At 38.0% G+C, this 27,299-nt stretch overlaps 1 pseudogene; it reads left to right on the forward strand.

Annotated features, from left to right (window-relative positions):
- Window positions 1-14,206: 14,206 nt before the first annotated feature.
- On the forward strand, window positions 14,207-15,299 carry LOC100455421 (ribose-phosphate pyrophosphokinase 2-like; annotated as a pseudogene).
- Window positions 15,300-27,299: the final 12,000 nt, after the last annotated feature.

The following is a 27,299-nucleotide window of genomic DNA, read 5'->3' on the forward strand; positions in this document are numbered from 1 at the left end:
AAAGTAGGGTCTCTGATGCCTGTGCCAGAGAAAGTTCAGGCTCATGGCTGGTGCCTGTGTTCTCATTCTTACCTCATTAAGAGTAATAATGAAAAACATGCTCAGTGCTGACCGTGTGCCTGGGAGTGTTGTTATTACACACTTTGCTTACTTTAATTAATTTTCACAATAACCTTGTTTTTACTTCTAGTTTTTAGGTGAAAAAACTGGGAGAGTTGCCAAAATTCATACCGCTGGTCCAGGTTTGAACCAAGCAGTCTGCACCTAGAGTCCTTGTTTGTAACCATGGCACCCTGGCTTCACACACATCTCATCGTGGAGTTCCACCTTGTGTCAGGCATGGCACTGAGCAGCTTCTTTTAAGAACATAATTTGTAATTATATAGATTACTAATTCTACTTCAAAATGCCACACAGCCTTCAGGTGATAAAAGGAAATAATTGGTAAGTGGAAGCACTGAAAACATTCTTTTTTCCACTCGCAAGTCCATTGCAACAGTTGGGACAGTGTTTTCTCTGTGCCTATAGAAACCTCAGCTCCTGTGCCAAGGGGCCTGGTCCCTTTGGGGAATGTGGCAGTCAGGTGCTGGCAGGGACCTCGAAGCGCTGAGGGGTCATTAAGAAGGAGCTACTTACAAAGGTGTGGTCAGGGCCAAGGGGAACCAGGAGGGATGGTGCAGGGCCCTGGGGTTAGTGTCATCTGGGAACTGTCACCACCCCCCCCCAGGCTGGTGGGGCCACGGAGAAGCTGTTCCAGGAACTCATAGGGAGAATCTGCAGCTGAAAGAGGAGGCAAGAGGAGGCATTACTCCTGTGCTCTTTGACTGCATCCAGATGCCCCCACTGACCACACTGTTATCTCCTTATTAGATTGGAGAGGCTGCAGGGAGGGGTTCTAAGCCTCCTATTGTGGTTCACCTCCAACAGTGAGTCAGCACAGGCTCCCCTGACTCCACAGCCCAGGGTCCACTTAGCCCCTCTATCCTGCATGGTCCCTTTTCCTGCTGGGAAGCAGACATCAAATGAGCAGCAGAATCCTGTCTCTCCCTGCAGGCCCCTCTGCTTCTTATGAGTGGTGTTTTGTGGGATTCCTCCCTTGGTTTTGGGTGAGAAACACTCTTTTCCCTTCCACAGGGAGGGACCCTGTTTCTGTGGACCCCACCCTGAGTTTTCCCCTGGTGGGACAATGGGCAGGTGGGGATGGTGGGGCAAACTCTTTAGAACCAGCAATGCCAAACACATCCCACTTGGGGGAAGTTCATGGTAAGTGTCATGGGTCCTCTGGAATTTCTGAAAGTTTCCTGGTTTTTTTTTTTCCTCCTAACCAGCTCATGTGATCTCCTGGGATCTCTACTAAGATGTTGGCAGCCCGGCCAGCTGGTCTGGCCCTGGACATGCCTTCAGGAGCTGGTTATGCTTCATGACCTGTGTTGTGGTGAGTGGTAAGCAGCACCTGCTTCTAGCTTCAGTATTGGGCCAGATTTTATCCCCACCGCAACTCTGCAGTAAGGCTGCTGCCTGCTTCCTCCATGGACCCTGCATGGAATTGCCCCATGTTTCTGTTTGGGCACCACTGAGGAAGGAAGCATGAAGCACGCACAGGTCAGGCCACTCTATTGCCCTCCTGCTGCTGGGTCTTTAATCCTGGGGTGGCTTCAGGGTCTGGTCCTTCTCCATGGCTCCACATTTCTCAGCTCTCTGCTCAAAAGTCATCTCTTGGAAGAGTCGCTCCCTGTCACTGTGTTTGGAACAGCTCCTTTGGTTTCTTTCTAGCTCATCTCACTCTGGTAATGTCTTTCATTACCACCACCATCTGACCTGGTCTTATTAGCTGTTAGCTTTCTTCAACTGACATGAGTACCAGGATGGCAGGGGCCTCATCTGTTTTGTTTCTCCTGTGGCCTGGGTCCTGGAACTGTGTCTCATACAGTGTAGGTGCCCAAGGGAAGTTTACTGTTGAAAAACTGTCTACCTGGGAGACGTTACTGTTAGTCTAACCTGTACCACTTTGTAAACCTCCAGCCATTTTGCAGACCCTGGTCAGAGTGAAACGTTCTATGGGAACTCGGGCCGTGAGAAGCATCCTTCCTAACCACCTGACTGTAGAAACATCCTTATCACATCCTCCCGGTCAAAGGCCCAACAGCCTGACTGCAGGAACATCCTTGCCATATCCTGCCGGGCAGCAAGCTCTACCGCCCAGACCCCTCCCTCCCAGTCCCATGATTGCCCCAGCCTGTGAGCGGCAGTTGGTGCTGGCACTAAGCTGGTTTCCCCCACCGCAGGGTTTTGCTAGCAATAAAGGTGTTGTTGTTGAGGCTGCCAGCTGTCTCTCTGTCTTTCTTTAACCCTCGCCTTGCCTTCAAAACCTTACAATAACTCTGCCTCTTCATTTTACCAAGGAGGATATGGGACTCAAGGAGAGCAAGTGACTTACCCAGAATTACACAGCCAGTGAGTCACAGAGCCTGAGCTTGAACTCAGTTCAGCTGAATCCAGAACTCCTGTCTTCCTGAGAGTCCAGGGAAGGAAAGGTGGAACTGCAGCCAGTGGGTGCCCACATGCTTGTCCTAGGAGACCACAGGCAGCCTCCTGGGAATTGTGTCCTCATGGGCACAAAAGAAGAACTGCTCACCTGTGCTGCATCAGCTAAGTGTCCCCATTGTCCCAAATTGTTGTTTCTTTTCAAAGTTTTGTTTTAATAATTAAATTTCTCACAGCTCAGTGTTGAAAACAAAGCCCAGAGGCATGTAGAAAGTCATGTGTGGGTTTTTCTTATTTTCTTCCCAGTGACTATATAAATGAGTGTACAAAAGAACACAAATACGCTCATACTTTTTATATAGAGATGAGGCCCTCCCACCCATATTCCTCTGCTACTATCCTTCCATTTCTTTTTTCATGGGAGGACCACTCCTCCATGTCTAGTCCATGTGATTTGGGAAGGCTGACCCACCCTGGGCAACCAGATCATCAGGGTAATTCATTCAGGAGTGGGCATGTGATCCAAGCTGGGCTCATGGAAGTCATCCCTGAACTTTTGATGAAACTGCTGGGAATGAGGTACTTTCTTTTTATTGGCATAGCTATTTCAAGGAAGTAAGTGATGTGAACTTTATGGGGCCATTTTTGCTGCTCTCTCAAAACAGCCTGCCTGAAAAGCAGAGCTGACATAGGAAATGAAGGGACAGAATGAGCCTTGATTGATATTAGTTGACCCCTGATCCCACTGAGCCAGAAGCCCATCTACTCATGGACATTTTTAGCAAGAAGAGCCAGATAATTCAATGTTCTGCTGGATCGAGTTAGGTTTCGGTCACTTGCAGTCAGGAGAGTCCTGTGTAATATCACTTTCTCTTATGCTTAGGTCCCACCTGCCAGAGCTTTAGAGCTGTAGAAGGATAAAGTGAACCCAGGCAGTGCTGAGCTAGCCAGTCTCCTGGCTAAGTGTGCAAAGGAACCCTGGAGTTACTACCACTTTGGTCTGACAAATAGCCTTGCCCGCTGCTTACCATATAGCCATAGGGGTATTGCTTCCCTGAGCCCTTAGGCATCATACCTCTTTTTAAAAATGATTTTTATCTAAGAAAATGTTTTGTGGAAATGGTGTCTTGCTATGTTGCCCAGGCTTGTCTTGAACTCCTGGCCTAAAGTACTGAGATTATAGGCATGAGCCACTTTGCTTGGCCAGCACTGTACTTCTATTAGTTGTCAATGCTTTCTTTGTTCTGTAGTTTCTAGTGTATGTGTGAGTGTGTGTGTGTGTGTGTGTGTGTGAGAGAGAGAGAGAGAGAGAGTTTTTACTTTATCTTGCAGGGTTATTTCAAGCATCAAGTGGGATGATGTAGGCACAGCACTCAGCCCAGTGCCTGGCACATACAGTGAGCTCTCTCTGTTCTCCTCTTTTCTTCTCCTGATTCAGAGAATGACTTAAGGATCTGTGATGTGCGCCAATTTTCAATGCCCTGGATAAATAATGGGGAGATGAAGTACTGTTGCCATAACTTTGCACTAGTTTTAATTCATTTTATCTGTTTAGCATGAGATATCTCAAAGTCACTGAATAAATTTATGTCATACACACACACACACACACACACACACACACACACATAACTATGTTTCTTGAGAGCTGACAGGCTTAGTTTTTGTTCCCTGATGCTGCAGTAGAGGCCAATGTGTTCTGATTTCTTGAGTGATGACTGTCAGCTCTCCAAGCGTCACAGTAGGTGAGGCATCCTTGGGGTTAAGCACCAAGGATGAGTGTGGCCAGTCAGCATCTGCAAGCCCATTTTGTCTATTCTTTTTATTTTTATAATGTGTTTTATTCATTTTTTAGGTTTATCATTTATTCTGTTATAAACGTCTCTCCTAAAATGTTTCTTAATTCTACTAGGAGTCAGTTTCATGAAACAAGTCCAGAAATAGTCCAGGGCAGCCAGGGATAACCAACATGCCACTGGGGAGAGAGAAATCTTGTATATTGAAGGTTTTGTTGTTGGGAGCATCACTCCAATGGTCTTCAAGTTGCTAAACCTAATTCAGGGCATTTCATCCTATTTCCAGAGAGCAGCAAGCAGAGAGAGCAAAGGGAACTTGGTTAAGAGAAAAGAGGAACAGTAACTCTCCCCTTTCCAAACAGATTTTCAGAAATCCACAGCAGTGAATTCTGCATTTCACATTGGCCAGGACTATAAGCTCTGCTCACTACAGTTACAAGAAAAACTGGGAAACTCACTTAAAGACATTAATCAGGGCCAGGCATGGTGGCTCATGCCTGTAATTCCGGCAATTTGGGAGGCCATGGTTGGAGGATCACTTGAACCCAGGAATTTGAAACCAGTCCAGGCAACATAATGAGGCCCAGTCTCTACAAAAACAAAACAAAACAAAAGCTGGGTGTGGTGGTGCACACCTGTTATGCCGGCAGTCCTACCTACTCAGGAGTCTGAGCTGGGAGATCACATGAGCCCAGGAGTTCAAGGCTGCAGTGAGCTCTGATCATGCCACTGCACTACAGCCTGGGAGACTGAATGAGACCATTTTTCAAAAAAAAAATTATAAATTAAATAATAAAATAAGGATAAATAAATAAAGATATTTAAACAGTGCTCCTTGTGAAAAGTGAATCTATGTTCCCCTAGTAAAGAAGATGAGAATAATGGATATAGTAGCAGGGAAATGGACACACTTGGCCACATTAGACCAAAATGAAAGTCATAACAGGTACCCCAAATCGGTACCATTAAAACCACATAATCTGACCATAATGCAGTCAAATAGTGAACAACAAAAACAAACTGACAAAAAAAGGTATCATGGAGCATATGAATTCTAAATCTAAATTGAACGGAGCTGAAAAGGGCTCCACATTGAAAATGAAACCATGTGTATGTAAGTGAATTGTAACAAAGCTACTACATAGCAACATTAAGGTGGCAGAGCGGAAAGGTTGCTAAGAGAGCTATCTGTCATACCATTTTTTTAAGAAGGGAAAAACTACAAAATTATGAATTTGGGTTCTACTTGAGGGATAAGACAGTGATAATGACAACAACTCTTAATATTTACCATGCTTCAGTCCCACTATGTGCTCATTCGTGCCCAATAAGTGAAGAGCTGGAACTGAAAGCTTTCTCATATTTATTCCAATTGTAGTCTCCCTCCAGGGTGTGGAATCATGTGTAACAGGAGGGATAGTGTTTAAAGAGGTATTTTCTACATTGTTTACTTCCATAAGCAGTCTCTGCAGTGTGAGTTCTTGCATGAACTATGAGTCTGAGGCAACACTGAGGCTTTTTTTCATATTCCTTACTTTCATAGTTTCTCTTCAGTGTAAGAACAAATAGCTACTCAAGATGAAGGAAGACGAAAGGCTTTCTGTAGACTTTAGCTTCGGAGGGTTTCTTTTCACACTTCTGTAAGACAGGAGAGTTCAGGAAAGACGTTCTCATGCGTGTTAACTCATTGAGCTCCTTTTCAGTATGCCCTCCTCACATGTTCAGTATGGTGAAAAATTAATGATTTTCCCACCTTTCACTCACAGGGCTTCTCACTATTGTAAATCTTAAGATGGCTTTTAATTCTGATGACTTTGCAAAGTCTTTTCCACATTTGTCACATTTACAGGGTTTTTTTTCCAGCATGACTCCTTATATGTGGATGTTTTGAGGCTTGCTGAAGACTTTCCCACATTCCTTACATTCATAGGGCTTCTCCAGAATGTTCTTTCTTAAATGTTTATTAAGGTATAGGGAAAATCTAAAGCCTTTCTCACTTTTGTTACATTCATAAGGTTTCTCTCCAGTGTGAATTTTCATATGTCTCTTAAGGAATGACTGATACGTAAAGGCTTTCCCTCATTTGGGACATGTATGGCTTTTCTCTCCAGTAGTACTTCTCCTGTGTGAACCAGGATTTAGAGCAGGGGCAGAGGTTTTTCCACTTTGATGATTCTTATACTTTGTCTCTACAGTACAGGACTGCATCTGGACATCATGGACTGAGTTATTTCTGAAGATGTTTTCATATTGAGTAAAATTATACGTTTTCTCCCTAACATGAGTTATGTGTGCCCTAAGGCATACATCCTCACTGCAGGCTATTCCAAATGGACTCTGCTCATGAACGTTTGCACTCATATTAATTTTACTGTGTATATGATGGACATTGTTCTGACTACCTGTCCATGTGTTTGATTTTAGCTGTTTTTCTCCCATATGAAACCCACTGAATGTTGTACCTCGACTATCATATTGATTGTTTTCATATATATTATTTTATTTCAATAGTTTTTGGAAAACAGGTGCTTTTGGTTACATGGAAAAGTTCTTTAGTGGTGATTTCTGAGATTTTGGTGTACCCATTACTCTAGCAGTGTACACTGTACCCAATGTGTAGTCTTTTATCCCTTAGCCCCAAACCTTCCCTCTGAGTCCCCAAAGTTCATTATATATGCCTCATTTTATGCCTTTGCACCCTCATAGCTTAGCTCCCACTTATAAGTGAGAATATACAATATTTGTTTTTTATTCCTGAGTTACTTCACTTAGAATAATCATCTCTAACTCCATCCAGGTTGCTGCAAGTGCCATTATTTGATTCCTTTTTAGGGCTGAGTAGTATTCCGTGGTGTATCTATAACACATTTTCTTTGTCTACTCATTGCCAGATAGACATTTAACCTGGTTCTATATTTTTGCAACTGCAAATTGTGCTGCTATAAATGTGTGTACATGTGTCTTTTTCATATGACTTCTTTTCCTCTAGGTAGATACCCAGGAGTGAGCTGATAAAAATTTAAATAGAGATAACTATAAAATAAAGTAATGACCAAATAAAAATTACTATTTCTAGTAGTAAAACAAAATATATATATTGAGTAAAGTTTGAACATATTTCTGCTCACATAAAGAATATATAACTTTTGTATTTCGTATAAATGTTATGCTTTATCTCACTAGACTCATCTTGCGGTTAATTGGTGGGGGAAGGTTGGAGACAATAATGTATCTTTAAATTTAGCATGTTGATTCACATTTTTCTTCAAGTTTCAATAGCTCTCTTTTAGGTAAATGCCTCCAAGAAGATGTTCAGATGCTTTGGGCTTTCTGTGGCCTCAAGGCAAAGGGAAAGTGAGTCTGAAGTCTCTTATTGTCTTCATGCTGTTCTCTAGACCTCTGCTTTCTCTACAGCAGAGGGTCTCTCTGGTCTGATCACTGTGGCCATTGCATTGCTCTTCTCTGAGATGAAGCTTGTACTCTTGAATCAGAGTACAGTGGAATTCCCTTGCTTTATTAGCCTCCTGTTGGCTTGGATACGATCTTCAGATCTCTCTGAGTTTCAGCATCCTTCTTCTTCCGTAATATGTCTGGAATGGTCACATGTGACCTTTTGGACAGGATCATTTTGCCCCTTGCTACAGTGGCCCCATGTCATATATGCTAGTTTTCAACTCAGTTAAGTTGCTTCTTACTTACCTCTATGGCACTTCCACGTTGTAAAGATTCCTAGGTCTAGCAGGAGGTTTTATATAAACCAAGCTTCCAGAAACAGAAGAATGCTCACACAGTAAGTCAAGCCAACCAAATTTATTACTCAAAGAGGGGCAGGAATAATCAGCAAAAGCCTAAGTTGTACAAGCGTGACCCTTGAGGTCAGAAAAGTTGCTCAGTGTTGATGGAGTCTCCTCTGCACATGCCCCACTTTGTACGGCAGCTGAGGAACCCCTAAGTTCTCCACTGTAAGTTTTATACCCCATGTGCTATTTGGCTCTCTGAGTTTAAGAGTTTCAGGAATATCCTGTTCTAGGAGCAACAAGAACAGAGCCCAGACTGTTCCAGACAGTTTTTCTCTACATCTCAGGATATTGTCTTCTTGGAACATTCTACAATTCTAAGAACTAGGAGGTACAGAAAGCTGAGTTGGCCAAGGCCATTCAGGTCTTTTCCTCCTGACCACATAAAGTAGACTATAAAACAATAAGCATTAGCAGAAATAATCATATTGCATTGTGATAGCCATTCTTCATTATGATAAAATAATTTATCCACCAAAAAGATATCTGAATTCTAACTCTGAATGAACCCAACAAACATAGATTTTGGTCTGTTGTTACACTTTAATACAAAATTTATTAAACCAAAAAATTTAATTAAATACATAAATTAAACTCTAAAAGAAGTATAAAAATCATAAAGACTTATTTCAACAACGGCTGGCATATAAAGTTATCAGACATATGACAGAGTAATAGAAAATGTTGACAATGCCTAGATAGGGCAAAGTGAATATTACTAATATTCATATCAATAAAGAAGATAGTAAACTCAATAGAAGAATGGGCCAAAACATTTCAATACATTATTAGCAATCTGACAAATGAAAATGTGCACAAATACAATGAGATCTGTATTTTCACCACTTGTTTAGAAAATGTAAGAATCCTAACTAACATTGTGTGATGAGGATATGAGGAGAAACAACCTTTATGGGCAACAGATGGAAAATTAAATGGTTGCAAACATTTTGGAAAATAACATGCCAGGACATACAAAAATATGCATACCCTGAGGCCAGGCATGTTTTCTCACACCTGTAATCCCAGCACTTTGGGAGGCCAAGACAGGTGGATCCCCTGAGGTCAGGAGTTCACGACCAGCCTGGCCAACATGGCGAAACCCCATCTCTTCTAAAAATACAAAAATTAGCCGGGTGTGGTGTTGCATGCCTGTAATCCCAACTACTCAGGAGGCTAAGGCAGGAGAATCGCTTGAACCCAGGAGGCGGAGGTTGCAGTGAGCTGAGATCACGTCATTGCACTCCAACCTGGGTGATAGAGTGAGACTCAGTCTCAAAAAAAAAAAAAAAAAAAAAAAAAAAATGCATACCCTACAACATATCTGAATGATGGGTATATATCCCTGATGTAGTTTGGATGTGTGTCCCCTCCAAATCTCATGCTGAAATGCGATCCCCAGTGTTGGAGGTGGGGCCCAGTGAGAGGTATTGGATCATGGGGTGGATCCCTTATGAATAGTTTAGCACAGGAATATCCAATCTTTTGGCTTCCCTGGATCACAATGGAAGAAGAACTGTCTTGGGCCACACATAAAATAAACTAACAATAGCTGATGAGCTAAAAAAAAAAAAAAAATCACACAAAAAATACCTCATAATGTTGTAAGAAAGTACAAATTTGCCTTGGGCCACATTCAAAGCTGTTCTGGCCTGCGTTTGGCCCACAGGCTGTGGGTTGGACAAGCTTAGTTTAGCACCATTTCCTTGGTGATAAGTGAGTTCTTGCTCCGTCAGTTCATGAGAGATCTGATTGTTAAAAACAGCCTGGGATCTCCCCCTTCTCTCTTTTACTCTCTCTCTGACCATGTGACACACTGGCTCCCCCTCACCTTCTGCCTCAATTGTAAGCTTCTTGCTTGAGGCCTCACCGAGAGCAGTTGCCATTGCCATGCTTCCTGTACAGCCTGCAGAACCCTGAGCCAAGATAAACCTCTTTTTTAATTAAAATAAATTACCCAGCCTCAGGTATTTCTTCATAGCAATACAAATGGACTAACACAGCCCCTGACAAATTGTGACACTTGATCAAACAGTGTCTTCCTAAGGATAGTGTTTATGGAAATGAATCTTTTGTTAGTGGGATATCAGTGTAAATTCTACCACAAAACTGGATAAGAAAAATATGGTTGGTTCATTTTACTGAAAACTATGCAGCAGTCACAGGGGAATAAACAACCTAAAATAACCTACAGCAATGTGGGAATGTATGAAGGATGTTATGCTTTGTGAAAAAAATAGAAATAGAGTTACAGCACAATACTCTTTAAGAAAAATGTATACACTCATGTATACACACACTCAGAAAACAACTTTCTTATATGGTAAGATTTCTTTAAGAGTAAAGAACCTGTAACAAACACATTAGAGTGCCTGTCTATGATAAGGGATAAGGAATAAGAAAAATAAATAAAACCAGAGAGAAACTTGTAGGAAACAATAATGATAATGTCTCATGAAGTAAAGAATGTGATTAATTTTCTGCAACTGTGATACAAAAACAGATTGTCAAAATCAAACAATGAGCTTTAGCATAGAGATATTGTAAGGCAAAAATCAAATTTTAAGTACTTAGTTTGCATAGCTTGATGGAGGAATGGTCTCCTATGTGAGGCAGTAAGATACAATAAGCAAACCCATGGATGTATGGGAAGGAAATACTAAAAATACTACTTAAATATATTTTCTCCTCATTTTTCCAACAGAGTTTAGTATCTAAATGCTAGGGGAGCCCAGGTGTGGTGACTCACGCCTGTAATCTCAGTGCTTGGTTGGGGGGTGCCCAAGGCAGGAAGAACACTTGAGGCCAAGAGTTCTAGACCAGCCTGGGCAACAAAGTGGGATTTTGTCTCTACAACAAAAGTTAAAAATCAGCCAGGCATGGTGTTGTGCACCTGTAGTTCCATCTACTGGAGAGGCTGAGGCAGGAGGATCACCTGAGGGGGGAGTTTGAGGCTGCAGTGAGCCACGATCACTCCACTGCACTATAGCCTGGGTGACAGAATGAGACCCTGTCTCTTAAGTGAAGATAAGTAAGTGCGAGGAGACCACATGATCTTTCTAGTTTTCAGTCCTTGTTGCAGTTCCCTGTAAATTATTTTGCTTATTCCCAATGTTCCAGCTGTTTCTGCACATTGGAGGCTTGTTCTTCTACCTACTCAAGGCCCTAGATCCAGCAAATGTCCTCAGAGATGGGCTCCGCTGCTAATCTGTGATCACCAAGGAAGGGCTTATTTTTCTCTGAAATTTAGTTCATTGAAACTTTAGGCCCACAGTTTTTTGACGGCTTTAAACAAAAATATGTGTTTTTTTAAAAAAAGATTCATCCAATGTCTTCTCATTATGGCAGGAGCAATTATGTTTTGTAACTTTAATTGGAAGAAGAATCTCTAACATTGGCATTGGAATGAGGTTTTTGGCCTTTGACCCTAATGGAGCAATTAAATCCAAGTCTATTTCTTATCTCATGCATGTATTGAAGGATCAAATGAGAAAATATATGTAGAGTGCATAAAGTGTCTAATGTACGCCTTTTTTTTTTTTTTTTTTTTTTTTTTGGAGACAGAGTCTCGCTCTGTCGCCCAAGCTGGAGTGCAGTGGCGCGATCTTGGCTCACTGCAAGCTCCACCTCCCAGGTTCATGCCATTCTCCTGCCTCAGCCTCCTGAGTAGCTGGGACTACAGTTGCCCGCCACCAGGCCTGGCTAATTTTTTTGTATTTTTTAGTAGCAACAGGGTTTCACCATATTGGCCAGGCTGGTCTCAATCTCCTGACTTTGTGATCTGCCCACCTCAGCCTCCCAAAGTGCTGGGATTACAGGCATGAGCCACCGTGCCCAGCCCACTGATTTTTTTAACTGTCTCCATAGTTTTTGCCTTTCCCAGAATGTCATGTAGTTGGACCTATACAGTATGTAGCATTTCCTTCACTCAGAAACATGTATTTGAGATTCCTTTATATCTTTTTATAATTTGATAGGTCATTTCTTTTTTAATGCTGAATAATATTCCATTATTTGAATGTATTACAGTTTATCCATTTACCGAATGAAGGACATCTTGGTTGCTTCCAAGTTTAGCAATTATGAATTAAGTTGCTATGGACATTCTTGTGCAGGTTTTTGTGTGGACGTGTTTTCAATTTCTTTGGGTAAATACCAAGGAGCATGATTGCTAGATTATATGGTAAGAGTAAGCTTAGTTTTGTAAAAAGCTGACCAACAGTCTTCCTAAGTGGTGTAACATTTGCATTCCTACCAGCATCACCAGCATTTGGTGCTATCTGCCTTTCATATTCATCAGCCTTCATCTTCACAATTTTTCTGCACTTACTTTTAAAATGAAAGTCTTCATTTCTTCCCCTGCTTTGTTTCTTAAACAATCTTGAATGAGTTCCTTAAAGTCTAAAAAACTCCAAAACTAAAAGTGTTACCTATATATTGAGAGTTGAAGGTTGCAGAGCAAAGGAGTGACACTAAATCAGTGATGATATAAAACCTCAGCTGAAAAATTCTAATAGCTAAAGAAGAGATATGATATTTTCATATATAGTTCCTTCTCTTTTACATGTGTAAACATTAGTCTGGAGTATTGTATTCTCAGGAAAATCAGAGCACTTCAAAAAATTGTTGTTTATAATGTTTAGAAATTTAGACCTGACATTTTCATGGTGTAGACTAGAGTAGACTTAGCTAAACAGAGCCATTGATTAGCATGTTATATACATTGTTTTATACACATTTATTATATTATAAACTACCAAAGGAGAATTAAATAGTGTAAAACTACTTTGAGGAAGTATCTAATAAAAATAAGATAATTGTGGGATTTCTATTACCCACACTCAATTTAGAATATTAACAGGGTAATAAAAATCACTGGTATGTAAAACAACTCACAATGGTAAGAAGCACAAAAATATAGGTAGGAAATTTCAGTAGAAAATACTAACATTCATTAATGAGCTCATAAAATCAAATGCTTAAAACCGAAGTACTAGCCAAGCGCAGTGGCTCACGCCTGTAATCCCAGCACTTTGGGAGGCCAAGGCCAGTGGATCACGAGGTCAGAAGGTCGAAACTATCCTGGCTAACATGGGGAAACCCCGTCTCTACTAAAAATACGAAAAATTAGCCGGGCACGGTGGCGGGCGCCTGTAGTCCCAGCTACTCAGGAGGCTGAGGTGGGAGAATGACGTGAACCTGGGAGATGGAGCTTGCAGTGAGCCTAGATCGCGCCACTGCACTCCAGCCTGGGCGACAGAGCGAGACTCTGTCTCAAAAAAAAAAAAAAAACCGAAGTACTTCAGTATCTCAAAGTTTGTTTTAATGGCTTTTTTTGTGTGCATTTTGTTTTGTTTCTTGCCAGCAGCCTCCTTATTAAAACAACAGCCATAAGCCAATGAAAATCCATACAAATAATTTTATATACCGACATTTTATAGTTAAATATTAATGTTTATAATTTATTACTGTAAATTATTCACAAAAAATAAAAAACAAAGTGTGAATTTGAAAGGAAGGAAATATTAAGGGAAGTAGAATTAGTAGAGTTTACCTAAGTCATAAATTAGATGAAAAACATTTGCAACCAGTAGGAGTTCCTCAGACATTTCCCAACAGGAATAAAATGGGTATATAGTGTGGATAGTAAGAATGGTTACCGCCTGCTTCTGTACCTTTTGGAAAGCACAATAAGGGGAATATCGTAGTTGGGTTTAGAGCGTATGAATGTCTATATCTTTCTGAAAGTGCATAAAGAAGTTGGGGGACTGATTCTCCAAGACAATGAAGCACAAAGCAAAAAGTATGTATGTAGAAGTCACAGTACTGGATTTTAGTTCTTATTTGGTCATTTAACTACACAAGGCTCTGGTAGCTAACTGAACTTGTCCAACTTCATCATCTCATCTGAAAGTATGAATGTTAATAACTATCTCACCAAGTTGTTGTAAGAATCAGTGTATTCGCATATATAATGGGACTCGGGTAGGATTTGAAATATTAAAAACAGTGTATTCGCATATATAATGGGACTCGGGTAGGATTTGAAATATTAAAAAATGCTTAATAAGTAGCAGCAGCCGCCCGCATCACTGTCGCTGTCGCCTCCACCACCTCCTCCACCGCCGCGTGCCCCTCGGAGTCCCAAGCCCCACCATGCCCAACATCGTGCTGTTCAGCGGCAGCTCGCACCAGGACCTGTCCCAGCGCGTGGCCCACCGCCTGGGCCTGGAGCTGGGCAAGGTGGTCACCAAGAAGTTCAGCAACCAGGAGACCAGCGTGGAAATTGGTGACAGTGTGAGAGAGGAAGATGTCTACATCATCCAGAGCGGCTGGGGGGAAATTAACAACAACCTGATGGAGCTCCTCATCATGATCAATGCCTGCAGGATTTCGTCATCATCCAGGGTGACTGCTGTGATCCCGTGTTTCCCATACGCCCGGCAAGACAAAAAGGACAAGAGTCACGCCCCAATTTCTGCAAAACTTATGGCCAATATGCTGTCGGTGGCTGGGGCGGATCACATCATCACCATGGACCTACATGTCTCTCAGGTACAGGGATTCTTTGATATTCCTGTGGATAATTTGTATGCGGAGCCCGCAGTCCTGCAGTGGATTCCGGAAAACATTGCGGAGTGGAAGAACTGTATCATTGTTTCACCTGAGCCAAAAGGGTCACGTCAATTGCAGACAGGTTGAATTTGCTTTGATCCACAAAGGGAGGAAGAAGGCGAATGAAGTGGACCGGATGGTCCTGGTGGACAACGTGAAGGACCGTGTGGCCATCCTGGTGGATGACATGGCTGACACAGGCGGCACCATCTGTCACGCCGCGGGCAAGCTGCTGTCAGCTGGAGCCACCAAAGTTTATGTTATCCTTACCCATGAGGTCTTCTCCGGACCAGCTATTTCCAAAATAAAATAAAGCTCCCTTTGAGGCTGTTGTCGTCACAAACACAATTTCGCAGGAGGACAAAATGAAACACTGCACCAAGATTCAGCTCATTGACATTTCCATGATCTTGGCCGAAGCAATCCGAAGGACACGCAATGGAGAATCCGTGTCCTACCTGTTCAGCCATGTCCCGCTATAAATTCAGAATGTGAAGTGTCCCGCAAGCCTACTCTGACTTCTGACTTGTTTTTGTTTTCTGGATTTTTAGCTGTAGGACTCAGCAATGACAGGTTAATCACTGACAAAAGCGACAGATCTTTGTATACGCTAAGATTTATTGTTTCCCCTTCTAAAGCTCAGGATCATGTCTTTACAGTTTTTGGGGGAAGGGTGGTGGTTATTTGGTCTTTAAATGAACTGTCTTAAATGAGAAATGTTTTTGTCATTTTGCCTTATTTATTTATTTATTTATTTATTTGAGACGGAGTCTCGCTCTGTTGCCCAGGCTGGAGTGCAGTGGTGTGATCTCGGTTCACTGCAAGCTCCGCCTCCTGGGTTCACGCCATTCTCCTGCCTCAGCCTCCCGAGTAGCTGGGACTATAGGCGCCCGCCACCACGCCCGGCTAATTTTTTGTATTTTTAGTAGAGACGGGGTTTCACTGTGTTAGCCAGGATGGTCTCGATCTCCTGACCTCGTGATCCGCCCGCCTAGGCCTTCCAAAGTGCTAGGATTACAGGCGTGAGCCACCGCCCCCGGCCACTTTGAATTTTAACAGGTATGGGTGATTTCTTCCTTTGTTCTTTCAGTACTTTGAGGTGACAACTTACAAGTATGTAATTTCATCGTGGAAGTCATAGTTTATATATTTCGAGGTTGCCAAAGGTGACTTCAGATTAAAGCCTTCTGTGTAAATATATACTAATAATGCCTATGGACATTTGGGTAAAACCCTGTATAGAATTAATTAGCCTATTAGTTTGGAGTGAACCTTGGAAAATTTAAGATTGTAATACCAAGAATTTTGAATTTTTCTTTTCTTTCTTTTTTTTTTTTTTTTTTTTTGATAACTCAGTTTCAGATAAACCATCTTGGTTATTGTGCTTAATTTGGACCAAATTTTATTTAGCTTAAGATGGACACTGACACATTTTGGGGGGTAAACATTAGACATATCAGAGCAGTGTAATTCTGTATCATTTTAAAAATCACCTCTTCTAAAACATAACTGTCACTTACCTGAAATGCTGCATCCTAAAATTCCAAAATCATATTGAGCAATCGCCAAGGACTAAAGCCAATTGACTTAAAGGTAATCATTTCAGCTAAGATTAAAATCTAAGAATGTATGGAACTAGTTTTAAAATAATCCCAGATTTTTAGAAAGGATATAGGAATCTGCATTGTCATTCTCTGAATTAAGAACTGATGGTTTCTACCATTATTTAGCCCCATTTTTGTATTTTAAAGTCCTTCGGAATACATTTATGAACCAATTAGACTGGATTTAGCCACACAAAATGGAAATTCAGACCTTGACTATTTGATGTTTCCAGTTCACCAAAGGTGATGAAGACTGTCTTGGGAGCAGCTTAATCACAGAATTTGTGCATTCCTTGCTGCTCCTGGTGTGGAAACTTAATTGAGACCACCTAATACATTGGTCCTGTCCAATTCTACTGAATGGGGGTGGACTTGGCATTTATCTGGCCAAAAACAGGGGCCAGAGAAATGTGAATATACCAAAGTTGTTTAGCCTCCAACTTAAATTACATTAGTCAACTTATAGATATTCATATGATCACTTTTCTTTGTTAGATACTACATCAACTAGATTCAGGAATACATCATTTGCAGTGCTTGTATTGGTTTAAAATATAAGATGTTAAGATCCTCCAAAATTGTACCAAAACATTTCAATAAAATCATTCTGACTGCTTTCATTAAAAAAAAAAGAAAATGCTCAATAAATGAAACATATTGATGTTATCAAACTCTGATTCCCCATCAGCCATAGATAAATGGATGCTCTCTCAAGAGTTAGAGAGAGAAATTTGGCATCATCGTGGGCTTTTAAAAATTATTAGTTCATGATAATAAGTTATTTAAAATTTTATTATTTTAATAAACTATGTACACACGTATATATGTATATTATTCAGGGTCCAGAGAAATAGAATCAATAGGACATACAGAAATATGTAAGGAGAGATGTATGACAGGAATCAGCTCACATTTATTATTATGGAGGCCCACAAGTTCAATATTCTGCTGTCTGAGCTGGAGGACCCATGCTCTGCTTTTTGTTCTATTGGGGCACCCCCCCCTAATGAATTGGATGATGCCCACCAACAGAGGTGAGAATGGACCTCTTTTACTCCTGATTGTTTACTACGGATTCAAATGCTAATACAGAAACATTGTCACAGACACTCCCAGAAAGAGTGTTTTCCCAGCTATCTGGGCATTCCTTAACCCAGTCAAGTTGACACATGAACTTAACCGTCAGGCCAGCAGAGAGGCTCACACCTGTAATCCCACACTTAGGGAGGCTAAAGAGGAAGATTTACTTGAGGTCAGGAGCCAAGATCAGCCAGGGCAACATAATGAGATCCTGTCTCTACAAAATAAATACATAAATAAATAGCCAGACATGGTGGTACACACCTGTAGTCCCAGCTACTCAGGAGGCTGAAGTGGGAGGATAGCTTGAGTTCAGGAGTTTGAGGTGACAGTGAACTACGATGACACCACTGCACTCCAGCCTGCATGACAGAGAGACTCTGCCTAAATTTAAAAAAATTAACCATGATGATATGTATATTCAACATTATGCTATTTGAACTAATATAATGCTTGTTGTGTATGTATCACCTATATGGAACTTGTCATATAATTCCCTAATTTGGAATTATTTCTGATTACTTTATCCTCTAGCTGTAAGATCCTCATTATAAGTTTCTGAAAGATTTGGATAGAAGTTTGGTTTTATTTCCAACAATTTATAGCACAAATTTGTCTTGTAAATAAAATCCAACAAGTAAAGACATAAAACAAGTTAAAATATTAGCTTTATTGTGAACCAACAATGAAAATTTAATCTTAGTACATATTGAATCATGTGCATTTTCTTTTGTTTTAATAACAATCACTGGAATTAAAATGAATCATGCATGGATATGTCAATTGTTTAAATGACAACAGAAGGGGTTTTTGTTAAAAACCTTTTTATATTTAATAATGTTTTCTACTAGTTTTATATAAAAATTACAAAAAATATATCTACAATAACTTATTCGTTGCTTTAATTGTATTCTGGCAGTAATTCTACAATTCTTTTATCATAAATTGGAAAACACACCACTTAGGTGATAATATTTAGACATTGAAATATACATGTAATAAAAAAGCAAATAAAACTATACATTTTCATTAGACTCATTGAAATATAATTCTTTTGCTTTTTAATACTATCATATTCTATATTAAACTTTTCAGTTTGTGTCATAACAATTACAGCTGTATCAGAATCTACTGGTACGGTTTGAAATATTCCATTTTGTAAAACAACAACAAAAAACTCATTGAATAAATTCCCAGTATGATGCTAGATTGGAGAGGAAAAATATGTATCCAAATATTTAATTCTTCTGGCATTCAATATAGACTTTTGGCTGCTTCAACTATAAAGACATCCAAAGAATGGCTTTCATTACAGCAGATTTGACCTTTTCACATTTAACTCATACATTCTGGAATGATGCACTTGCAAGATTAAAGCTGTCTGTGACTTTTTAAAAAATCCAAGATCTCTTTGGTGGCTAAAATCATTTGGATATAAGAAAAGGTTTTGTCAAGGACAAGTAATTTATTTTCAGTGTGAATCAAAATCTAACAGTAAATGTAAGTATTTTAGTTTCTGAATATAGTTTAAAAGTTCTTTGGAAGATAATTTCTGCAATATGTAATTTAGAAAAGTCGTTTAAAAAACATTTTAATGGACAGACATATTTTAATTTTTTATAAAGTGCTACCTAGTATAATTTATTTATTTATTTATTTATTTTTTTTTGAGATGGAGTTTCACTCTTGTTGCCCAGGCTGGAGTGCAGTGGTGCGATCTCAGTTCACCACAACCTCCGCCTCTTGGGTTCAAGCGATTCTCCTGCCTCAGCCTCCCAAGTAGCTGGGATTACAGGCATGTGCCACCACGCCCAGCTAATTTTGTATTTTTAGTAGAGACGGGGTTTCTCCATATTGGTCAGGCTGGGCTCGAACTCCCGACCTCAGGCGATCTGCCCACCTAGGCCTCCCAAAGAGCTGGGATTACAGGTGTGAGCCACCACGCCTGGCCATCTTTTTTATTCCTGAAATTAATTCATAGAGCTCTCTGTAAAGTAAAACTGTGACTAAACACCAAGGAATAATTACGATGACTTTTGCTGCAAAATGTTCTTCTGATATTAATCAAATAGATTTAAGAACTAATTTCTAGCATCACTTTCTGTGTGAACACATGAGCTTATGTTTGTGTTCATGTGTATGTGTGTGTGTATTTCTGTAGATTTAGAAGTACATAGACCAAAACTGCATCTTCATCATCTACATAGATTTTTAAGATTTTTAAAAATAATTCAGAAGTTTGGATGTTTGCATATGCAGGAGGTAGATTTAGTAGGATCACGCAAATCAAAAGGATTTTATTATCTTTTTCATATGTTTAGCAGAGTATCTTTAGTACTTCAGCTTTGAGTGCAAAGATTGGTTTGTTTATTTAGAGAATGTTCTATCATGTTGTTTTCAGTTTCAGTTCATAAACTTTTCAGTTTGTGTTGTAATATTTAGAGCTGTATCAGAAGTCACTCTTCCAGGCTGCAGGCAGCCCTTCATCAATAGAAAGATTTGATTCCTTTCAACAAGGGACATCTTATTTCCTCTGTAACTTTCTCCAATCTCGTCCTCCCCCAGAATGACTTACTCAAAATTTGGCCATGAAAACTAGTACCCATGGGAGATGACTTAAAGATATTATTTTTCATAGAAGCTATTTTTACTTCTGTTGAACTATATATAATAAGATCACTCAGTTCTATTCATTTGTGAATTTTCAACAAATGTTTTCACTATATGTAGTTGACAATGCTGAATCAAAATTGATATTTTATTTTTTGATAGAAACATTTGTTGACGTTTGAATTCATTTTTTTCATGTTGTATGTACTTTTTGTCTAATATTTATATTTATTCTGGGTTGATGATTAAAATTAATGATATTTTAATGAAGAAATCACATATATACAATGTGATAATAAAATTAAAGAACTTTGGTTTAACCAGAATGCAATAGCAGATGGAGGAGAAAGGAGTTTTTTATTTTTAATTATCTTATACATAAAAATGAATTTTGAGGCCAGGCGTGGTGGCTCACACCTGTAATCTCAGCATTTTGGGAGGCCAAGGCAGGTAGATCATGAGGTCAGGAGTTTGAGACCAGCCTGACCAACATGGTGAAACCCCGTCTATACTAATAATACAAAAATTAGCTGGGCGTGGTGGCGCGCGCCTGTAATCCCAGCTACTCAGGAGGCTGAGGCAGGAGAATTGCTTGAATCCGGGAGGTGGAGGTTGCAGTGAGCTGAGATTGCGCCACTGCACTCGGGCCTGAGCGACAGAGCAAGACTCTGTCACAAAAAAAAAAAAAAAAAAAAAAAGAATTTTGAAAATAGTTATGATTTTAAACTATTTTATCTTAGTAAAATATAATTTTATCTATTTCTATAATATTACATAGAGTACTTCATAAACCATTGTAATATATTTGGCCTGAGAACATACTTACTAGCATAGAAACAGGTGTGAATTTTATTATCGATTTTAATTCATTTGAAATTATCTCTTTAATGTCCAGTGACCCAGTTATTTATTTATTTTAAATGAGCATTTCTCCTAGGTATCATTCAGAATTAGCAAGACCCATGAAATGTAAAATACTATTTATATTTCATGAAGACTCTGGTTATCACTTCACCATCAGTTAACACTAACTGGTCTTGCAGTTCTCAAAAAACTGAAGAAGATGGGGGTAACTTTTGTGGTTTAGAGTGAGTGATCTTTGCTAGATTCTCTTAAGGGATTATTTAGCATCGATAATATCACTCCTTTTATTTTTACAATGAAAACCAAACTTTTCCTGAAGTGTTTATTTATAGATACAATGTTGGTTTTTAAACCATTATACACAAACACATTTGTATAGAATAAGGTTTGCATGTATGCCGGGCATGGTGGCTCATGCCTGTAATCCCAGCATTTTGGGAGGCCGAGGCGGGCAGATCACCTGAGGTCGAGAGTTCGAGACCAGCCTGGCCAACATGGCAAAACCCCATCTCTACTAAAAATACAAAAATGAGCCGGGCGTGGTGGGACACACCTGTAATCCCAACTACTCAAGAGTCTGAGGCAGGAGAATCGCTTGAACTCGGGAGACCAAGGTTGCAGTGAGCCGAGATCACAATCACACCACTGCACTCCAGCCTGAGCAACAGAGCGAGATTATCTCAAAAAAAAAAAAAAAAAAAAGGTAACATGTATATAGGAAGAACGTTTAAATACTGATATATTCCTTCTCCCAGTTAAATAGGGCATTACATTCTGCCCTTTGAGATCAGTATAAAGGAAGAAAATCCTTGCAATATGGAGAAAGATTTAAGCGGTGATGATGGGGTAAATATCTCTATTTGGATTTCAATCCAGTTAAAACCATGAACAAGCAGCTTTATTAAATGAAGGTATTAAACAAGATTCATATTTTTTTCAGTATTTCAAAAAGATTAATGAGAAATTTACACACAATTTAAGCTGCACAAAGCAACTAAAGGTCACTTTTTAAATTACAATTGGAATTATTAAAATTAATATGGTAAGACCTATGATCATATGCTGAAAATGCTGAATTACAAAAACTGGAGAGGCAAATTTCTTATTATTTGAGAAAAGTGGTCTGTTGGAAAATGTCTTACGAATACAGGAGAAATAATAAAAGGTTTTATTATTTATTAATTACAGCAAAAGTAAATAAATAACATCTGGAAATTCAGCTTATATTTGCAAAAAAACCGTGGGTATGTGTAAATATCTCAGGTGCTGACGTATTTATTCATAAGTAGAACTTCGATATAGATGTGATATTCATTGGAAGCCTTAGTAAACTGCCTAAGAAGTGAATCTATTTAATTATTTAGAATCATCATAAAAGTAGTTATAGGCAGATATTTATTTGATATTTAAATTAATACTTACAGAGATTTGTTAAATTCAGTGCTGATAAATGGGCACTGAAATTATTATTTTTATTCCTTTAACAGCTTCTTCATAATATTTAGTAAATATAAAATTGGCTTTCAAATTTACGTAGTTGATGTGACATTTGCAGTAAATTACTTTTCAAGGGAATTGGTAATAATTATAGGATAGGTTGAATAATGTATTAGCAAAAGGAATCTTTGAGGGAATTTGCATGGGGAACACAGCCTCCAATGAGAAACTTAACCCAGAGATTATGTCCTCATTGTATGTGCCATCGAAATAGTTGGATATTGTATCTTATATATAGTATTAGATTGGAATGGCATGTGTGGCTGTTGTCAGAAAAGTGGCAGACATCTTACAGGTGTTTAATTATCATCTTTAATAATAGAGTACTATTGCTAAAAGTATGATTTATAAACATACGCTAATTATTGTATTTTTCAGCACTGCAAATTATTCACTGTTATGTGATACCCAGTATACTAAATGAGTTGAACATAGTAACATTCTACAATGACACACATTGTCTGTATTTTGAACCATTTAGTAGTTTTGACAAATAATATTAACTTGCCATGCTTTAGTCAATGTTACGTTTTTGAAGAAAGCACAAGTTATAAAAGACTTATTGAGCTTTTAAAGGGAGAGAAGTTTTAGAAAAAAACATTAATTAGATATAATTAAAATGTCTGAGAATGATGTTTCATTCAAATAAATGAAAGCAGGTTTTTCTGAAGGCACTCCTTCAGTTAACCAGGGGTTGTTTTTCTTACTGGTACTGATGAAATGATTTTTGTGCCTGGAGCTAAGATCATTAAAGACCTAATAAGCAAGTAAAATTGTTAACGCCACTTATTGCTTCTTAGTGCCACTATCTAAATACACAAAAGGACTGGCTATTTTGGTATCAATGGAAGACTATGGCAAATCAATCATTTTTCCCAGAACTCCAGTTCAAATGACTTTCTTTTGAGCTCTTCCAAAGAGAGTGATTTCATACACTTTGCACTTTTTACACATAACTTTATGTGCTCATCTCTCTTCTGCATCAGAACGATTCTCAGCTGAATTACTGATTATCTCCAACCATCATACATTTAGTCTTTATTATGTACTCAAAAATATACCTGGACCAAAAATAAAACAAATGTATCAAAAGTCATTTTCTAAACGTGATATTTTTCAGGCATTTCTCCAAGAATACTGGGGCTAAACGTATAGGGTCTGGCATTAAATAACTTTAATTCTTGCTGTGCCATTATTTTTAGAGGTGACTTTTGACAAATTTTGTAACATTTGTAAGAATTTGTTATTTCATAATTAAAATGAAATTAATAATAGTATCTACCTCATAGAGAAAATTAAATTATATCTCTTAATTCTTTGTACATATACTTATTAAGCGCTACTATGTGCCCACAATTTTACCAGGCACTGGAGATTATAAAATATTGAGGGGAAAACAAAGAACTAACCTCATTGTGTGCCGAAAAAGCAACACTCAACATATTATTTCTATTTTCTCACACAACGACAAAAAAAATCAACATAGACTTTCTGTGACCAAATGTTGAAAGGGGTTTTCCCCACATATCGAGTAGTGGACACCAGCTACCTTTTAATTCAATTCTGATGCTATATACCTGTAGACAGCATCAGATCTCACAGACACAGGGCTCAGTCTTCAAGACTGCCCTGTTCAGACACAAGTCATAGTGCAAACCTCCAGAACTTCTAACCAACCTGACTTCAGGTTGGGGTTCCCATGAACCCCTCTTTGGGTTCAATTAATTTGCTGGAGTGGATCTCAGAACTCAGAGAAACATATTTACTGGTTTATTATAGAGGCTATTACAAAGGATATAGATATAGAAATTCACAGGGCAAGGTATATGGGAAGGGGCACAGAGCTTCTGTGCCCTCTCTAGGAACCTCCATGTGTTCATCTCCTCAGAAGTTCTCCTAACACAGTCTTTCTGGGTTTTTATAAGGGCTTTATTATGTAGACATGAGTAATTAAGCCATCGGTCATTGGCCATTAACTTAACTTTTAGCTGCTCTCTCCTCCCTGAAAGCCAGGGGTGAGTTTGAAAGTTCTAATTCTCTAACCATGCCTTGGTCTTTCTGGTGACCAGTCCCATCCTGAAGCTACCTAAGGACTACTAGTCATCAGTCCATCAGCAGTATACAAAAAACATCACTTCAAAGATTCCAAGGATTTTAAGAGTTGCATGCCAGGAAATAGGGACAAAGACCAAATATATGTACATTTTACAATATCACGCTCCTGGAGATCATTCATCAAATAGTCACCCAAACAAATATAGATTTGCAGTTATGACACATGCTATGAAGGAGAGATTCCTGGTATTTTCCGTGCATATGTGAGAGGGATTGGATTTGAGAGAACAAGTAGGCTAGATTGATATCCCCTGAGCAAGTGATGTTTACACTCATATCTGAAGAAAGAGTAAAAGTTAAATAGGAAAATGCAGGGGCCCTCCACAACAAAGAATTATCCAGCCCAACATGTCAGTGATGCTGAGGTTGAGAAACCCTTCCGTATAGGTAGAGGTAAGGTGGTGAGCTTTAAAATCCATCATAATGATGTTTAAAAGCCATTTTTTCCCCTAGGAATGATAAAGTAGCATTGACACAAAAGATAGAGGGGTAGAAAAAGTGGTGGCGGTGACTTGTTGGATTTTCATTTTGAAATAATCCATTTTGGTTGCAGCATGGAGAACTAATTAGGAAGAAACAGGCCCACAGGATGCAAGAGGACCAGTAAGTTATTTTATAGTGGAAACAAGGCAGGATAATGGTAGATTCCATTAGGATGGCAGTAGAATGTATGTAAAGCCAGTATATACAGGAGGCCTAAATGTATGCTTAACAGTGTACACATGTTAAGCATAATGCCATTTATTATTTTATATTCATCATTTGTCAGAAGATGGATAGCTTGATTTATTTGAGGTTACTTGGGCACAATAAGCTTGTTATATTTCAATAAACTTTGAAAATCATCAGGCCAATTTTATGGAGCGTTATTGAATTGTAATAGTAAGATAAAATTGTTGCCTTATTAAACAAACTCACATCTTTCCTTCTACAGAAAAAAAAAGTGTACATTTAATATCTGCTACAGTCAAAGTTGAGTTTTCAGGGTAATCTGTCATCTCTACCAGGCATGGATCTAGGGAACAGGAGGATGACTGCTAAATTTTTAGTATTTAAGGTCTTATTTATATATAGGACTTCAAAGGAAGTTCTATATTATATCAATAATCTTTATATTATATGTTATATAATATAAATAATCTTTATATTATATAACATATAATATAAATAATCTTTATATTATGTAAGTTATATAATATAAATAATCTTTACATTATATAAGTTATATAATATAATCTTTACATTATATGTTATATAATATAAATAATCTTTACATTATATAAGTTATATAATATAAATAATCTTTACATTATATAACTTATATAATATAAATAATCTTTACATTATATAACTTATATAATATAAATAATCTTTATTTATATATTTTTATATATAACATTTATATATATTATATATTATATAACTTATATATTATATTATATAATATTATATTATATAACTTATATATTATATTATATAATATTATATTATATAACTTATATATTATATTATATAATATAAATAATCTTTATATTATATAAGTTATATAATATAAATAATCTTTATATTATATAAGTTATATAATATAAATAATCTTTATATTATATAAGTTATATAATATAAATAATCTTTATATTATATAAGTTATATAATATAAATAATCTTTATATTATATAAGTTATATAATATAAATAATCTTTATATTATATAAGTTATATAATATAAATAATCTTTATATTATATAAGTTATATAATATAAATAATCTTTATATTATATAAGTTATATAATATAAATAATCTTTATATTATATAAGTTATATAATATAAATAATCTTTATATTATGTAAGTTATATAATATAAATAATCTTTATATTATGTAAGTTATATAATATAAATAATCTTTATATAATGATCAGAGATTATACAAGCAATCTTTGAAGAAGAGTAATTTGTGTTTTGGGATAACCAAAAAAATTATTTGTTTCACTTCACATTAATCATTTTTAAAGCATGTTTTCATTTATTATTAAATAGTAACACAAAATATACTGCTCTTTTATCAGTTCTAATTTTTTTCAACATTCAGCATTTGACATTAAAAAAACTCTCCATCTTCCTGCTTTTCTTTCTAAACTGAGATTATTCTTTCTCTCACTTATTGTGTTCCTATCCTCTAATGGCATGTCTCAAAAAATTTTTATTTTAGCATCTTTTTTCCTTTTATCTTGGTTTTACTGTAATGCTAGATAGATAATTACTTGTGAGAAGGAATCCCAAATCTGTACACCAAGCTCCAACTCCTCTCTTTTTTCAGTTAGGGTCTGGCTACATCACCCAGACTGGAGTGCAGTGCCATAGTCATGGCTCACAGCAGCTTTGAACTCCTGGGCTCAAGGGATCCTCCCACCTCTCCTTCTGAGTAGCTGGGAGTCCAGGTGTAGAGCATCATGCCTAGCAATCTTTTTAAAGTTTTTTTTAGAAATGAGATCTTCCTATGTTACCCAGGCTGGCCTAAAACTCACAGCCTCAAACGATTCTCCTGCCTCAGCCTCCTAAAGTGCTAGGATTACAGGTGTGAGCCACTACACTTGACCAACTTCTCTTCTAAGTTTGTCTTGTACTTCTAAATTCTATCTCATACTCACCTAATATTTTCCCACCATGTCAAGCCCTTAAAAACTCAGTATGGACAAAAAAAATATTAATATTTTGGGGATTGGTAACTGTATGATAATGAAGAACTACTGGGGCAACAGTATGATCAAGTAGATGGAGGAAATAGTGGATATTAAAAATGGGATCATAACTTTTTAGTTGTATTTGCCCAAATTAATTG

Source organism: Pongo abelii, chromosome 13 (assembly GCF_028885655.2).
Source record: "Pongo abelii isolate AG06213 chromosome 13, NHGRI_mPonAbe1-v2.0_pri, whole genome shotgun sequence".
Taxonomy (NCBI): Eukaryota; Metazoa; Chordata; class Mammalia; order Primates; family Hominidae; genus Pongo; species Pongo abelii.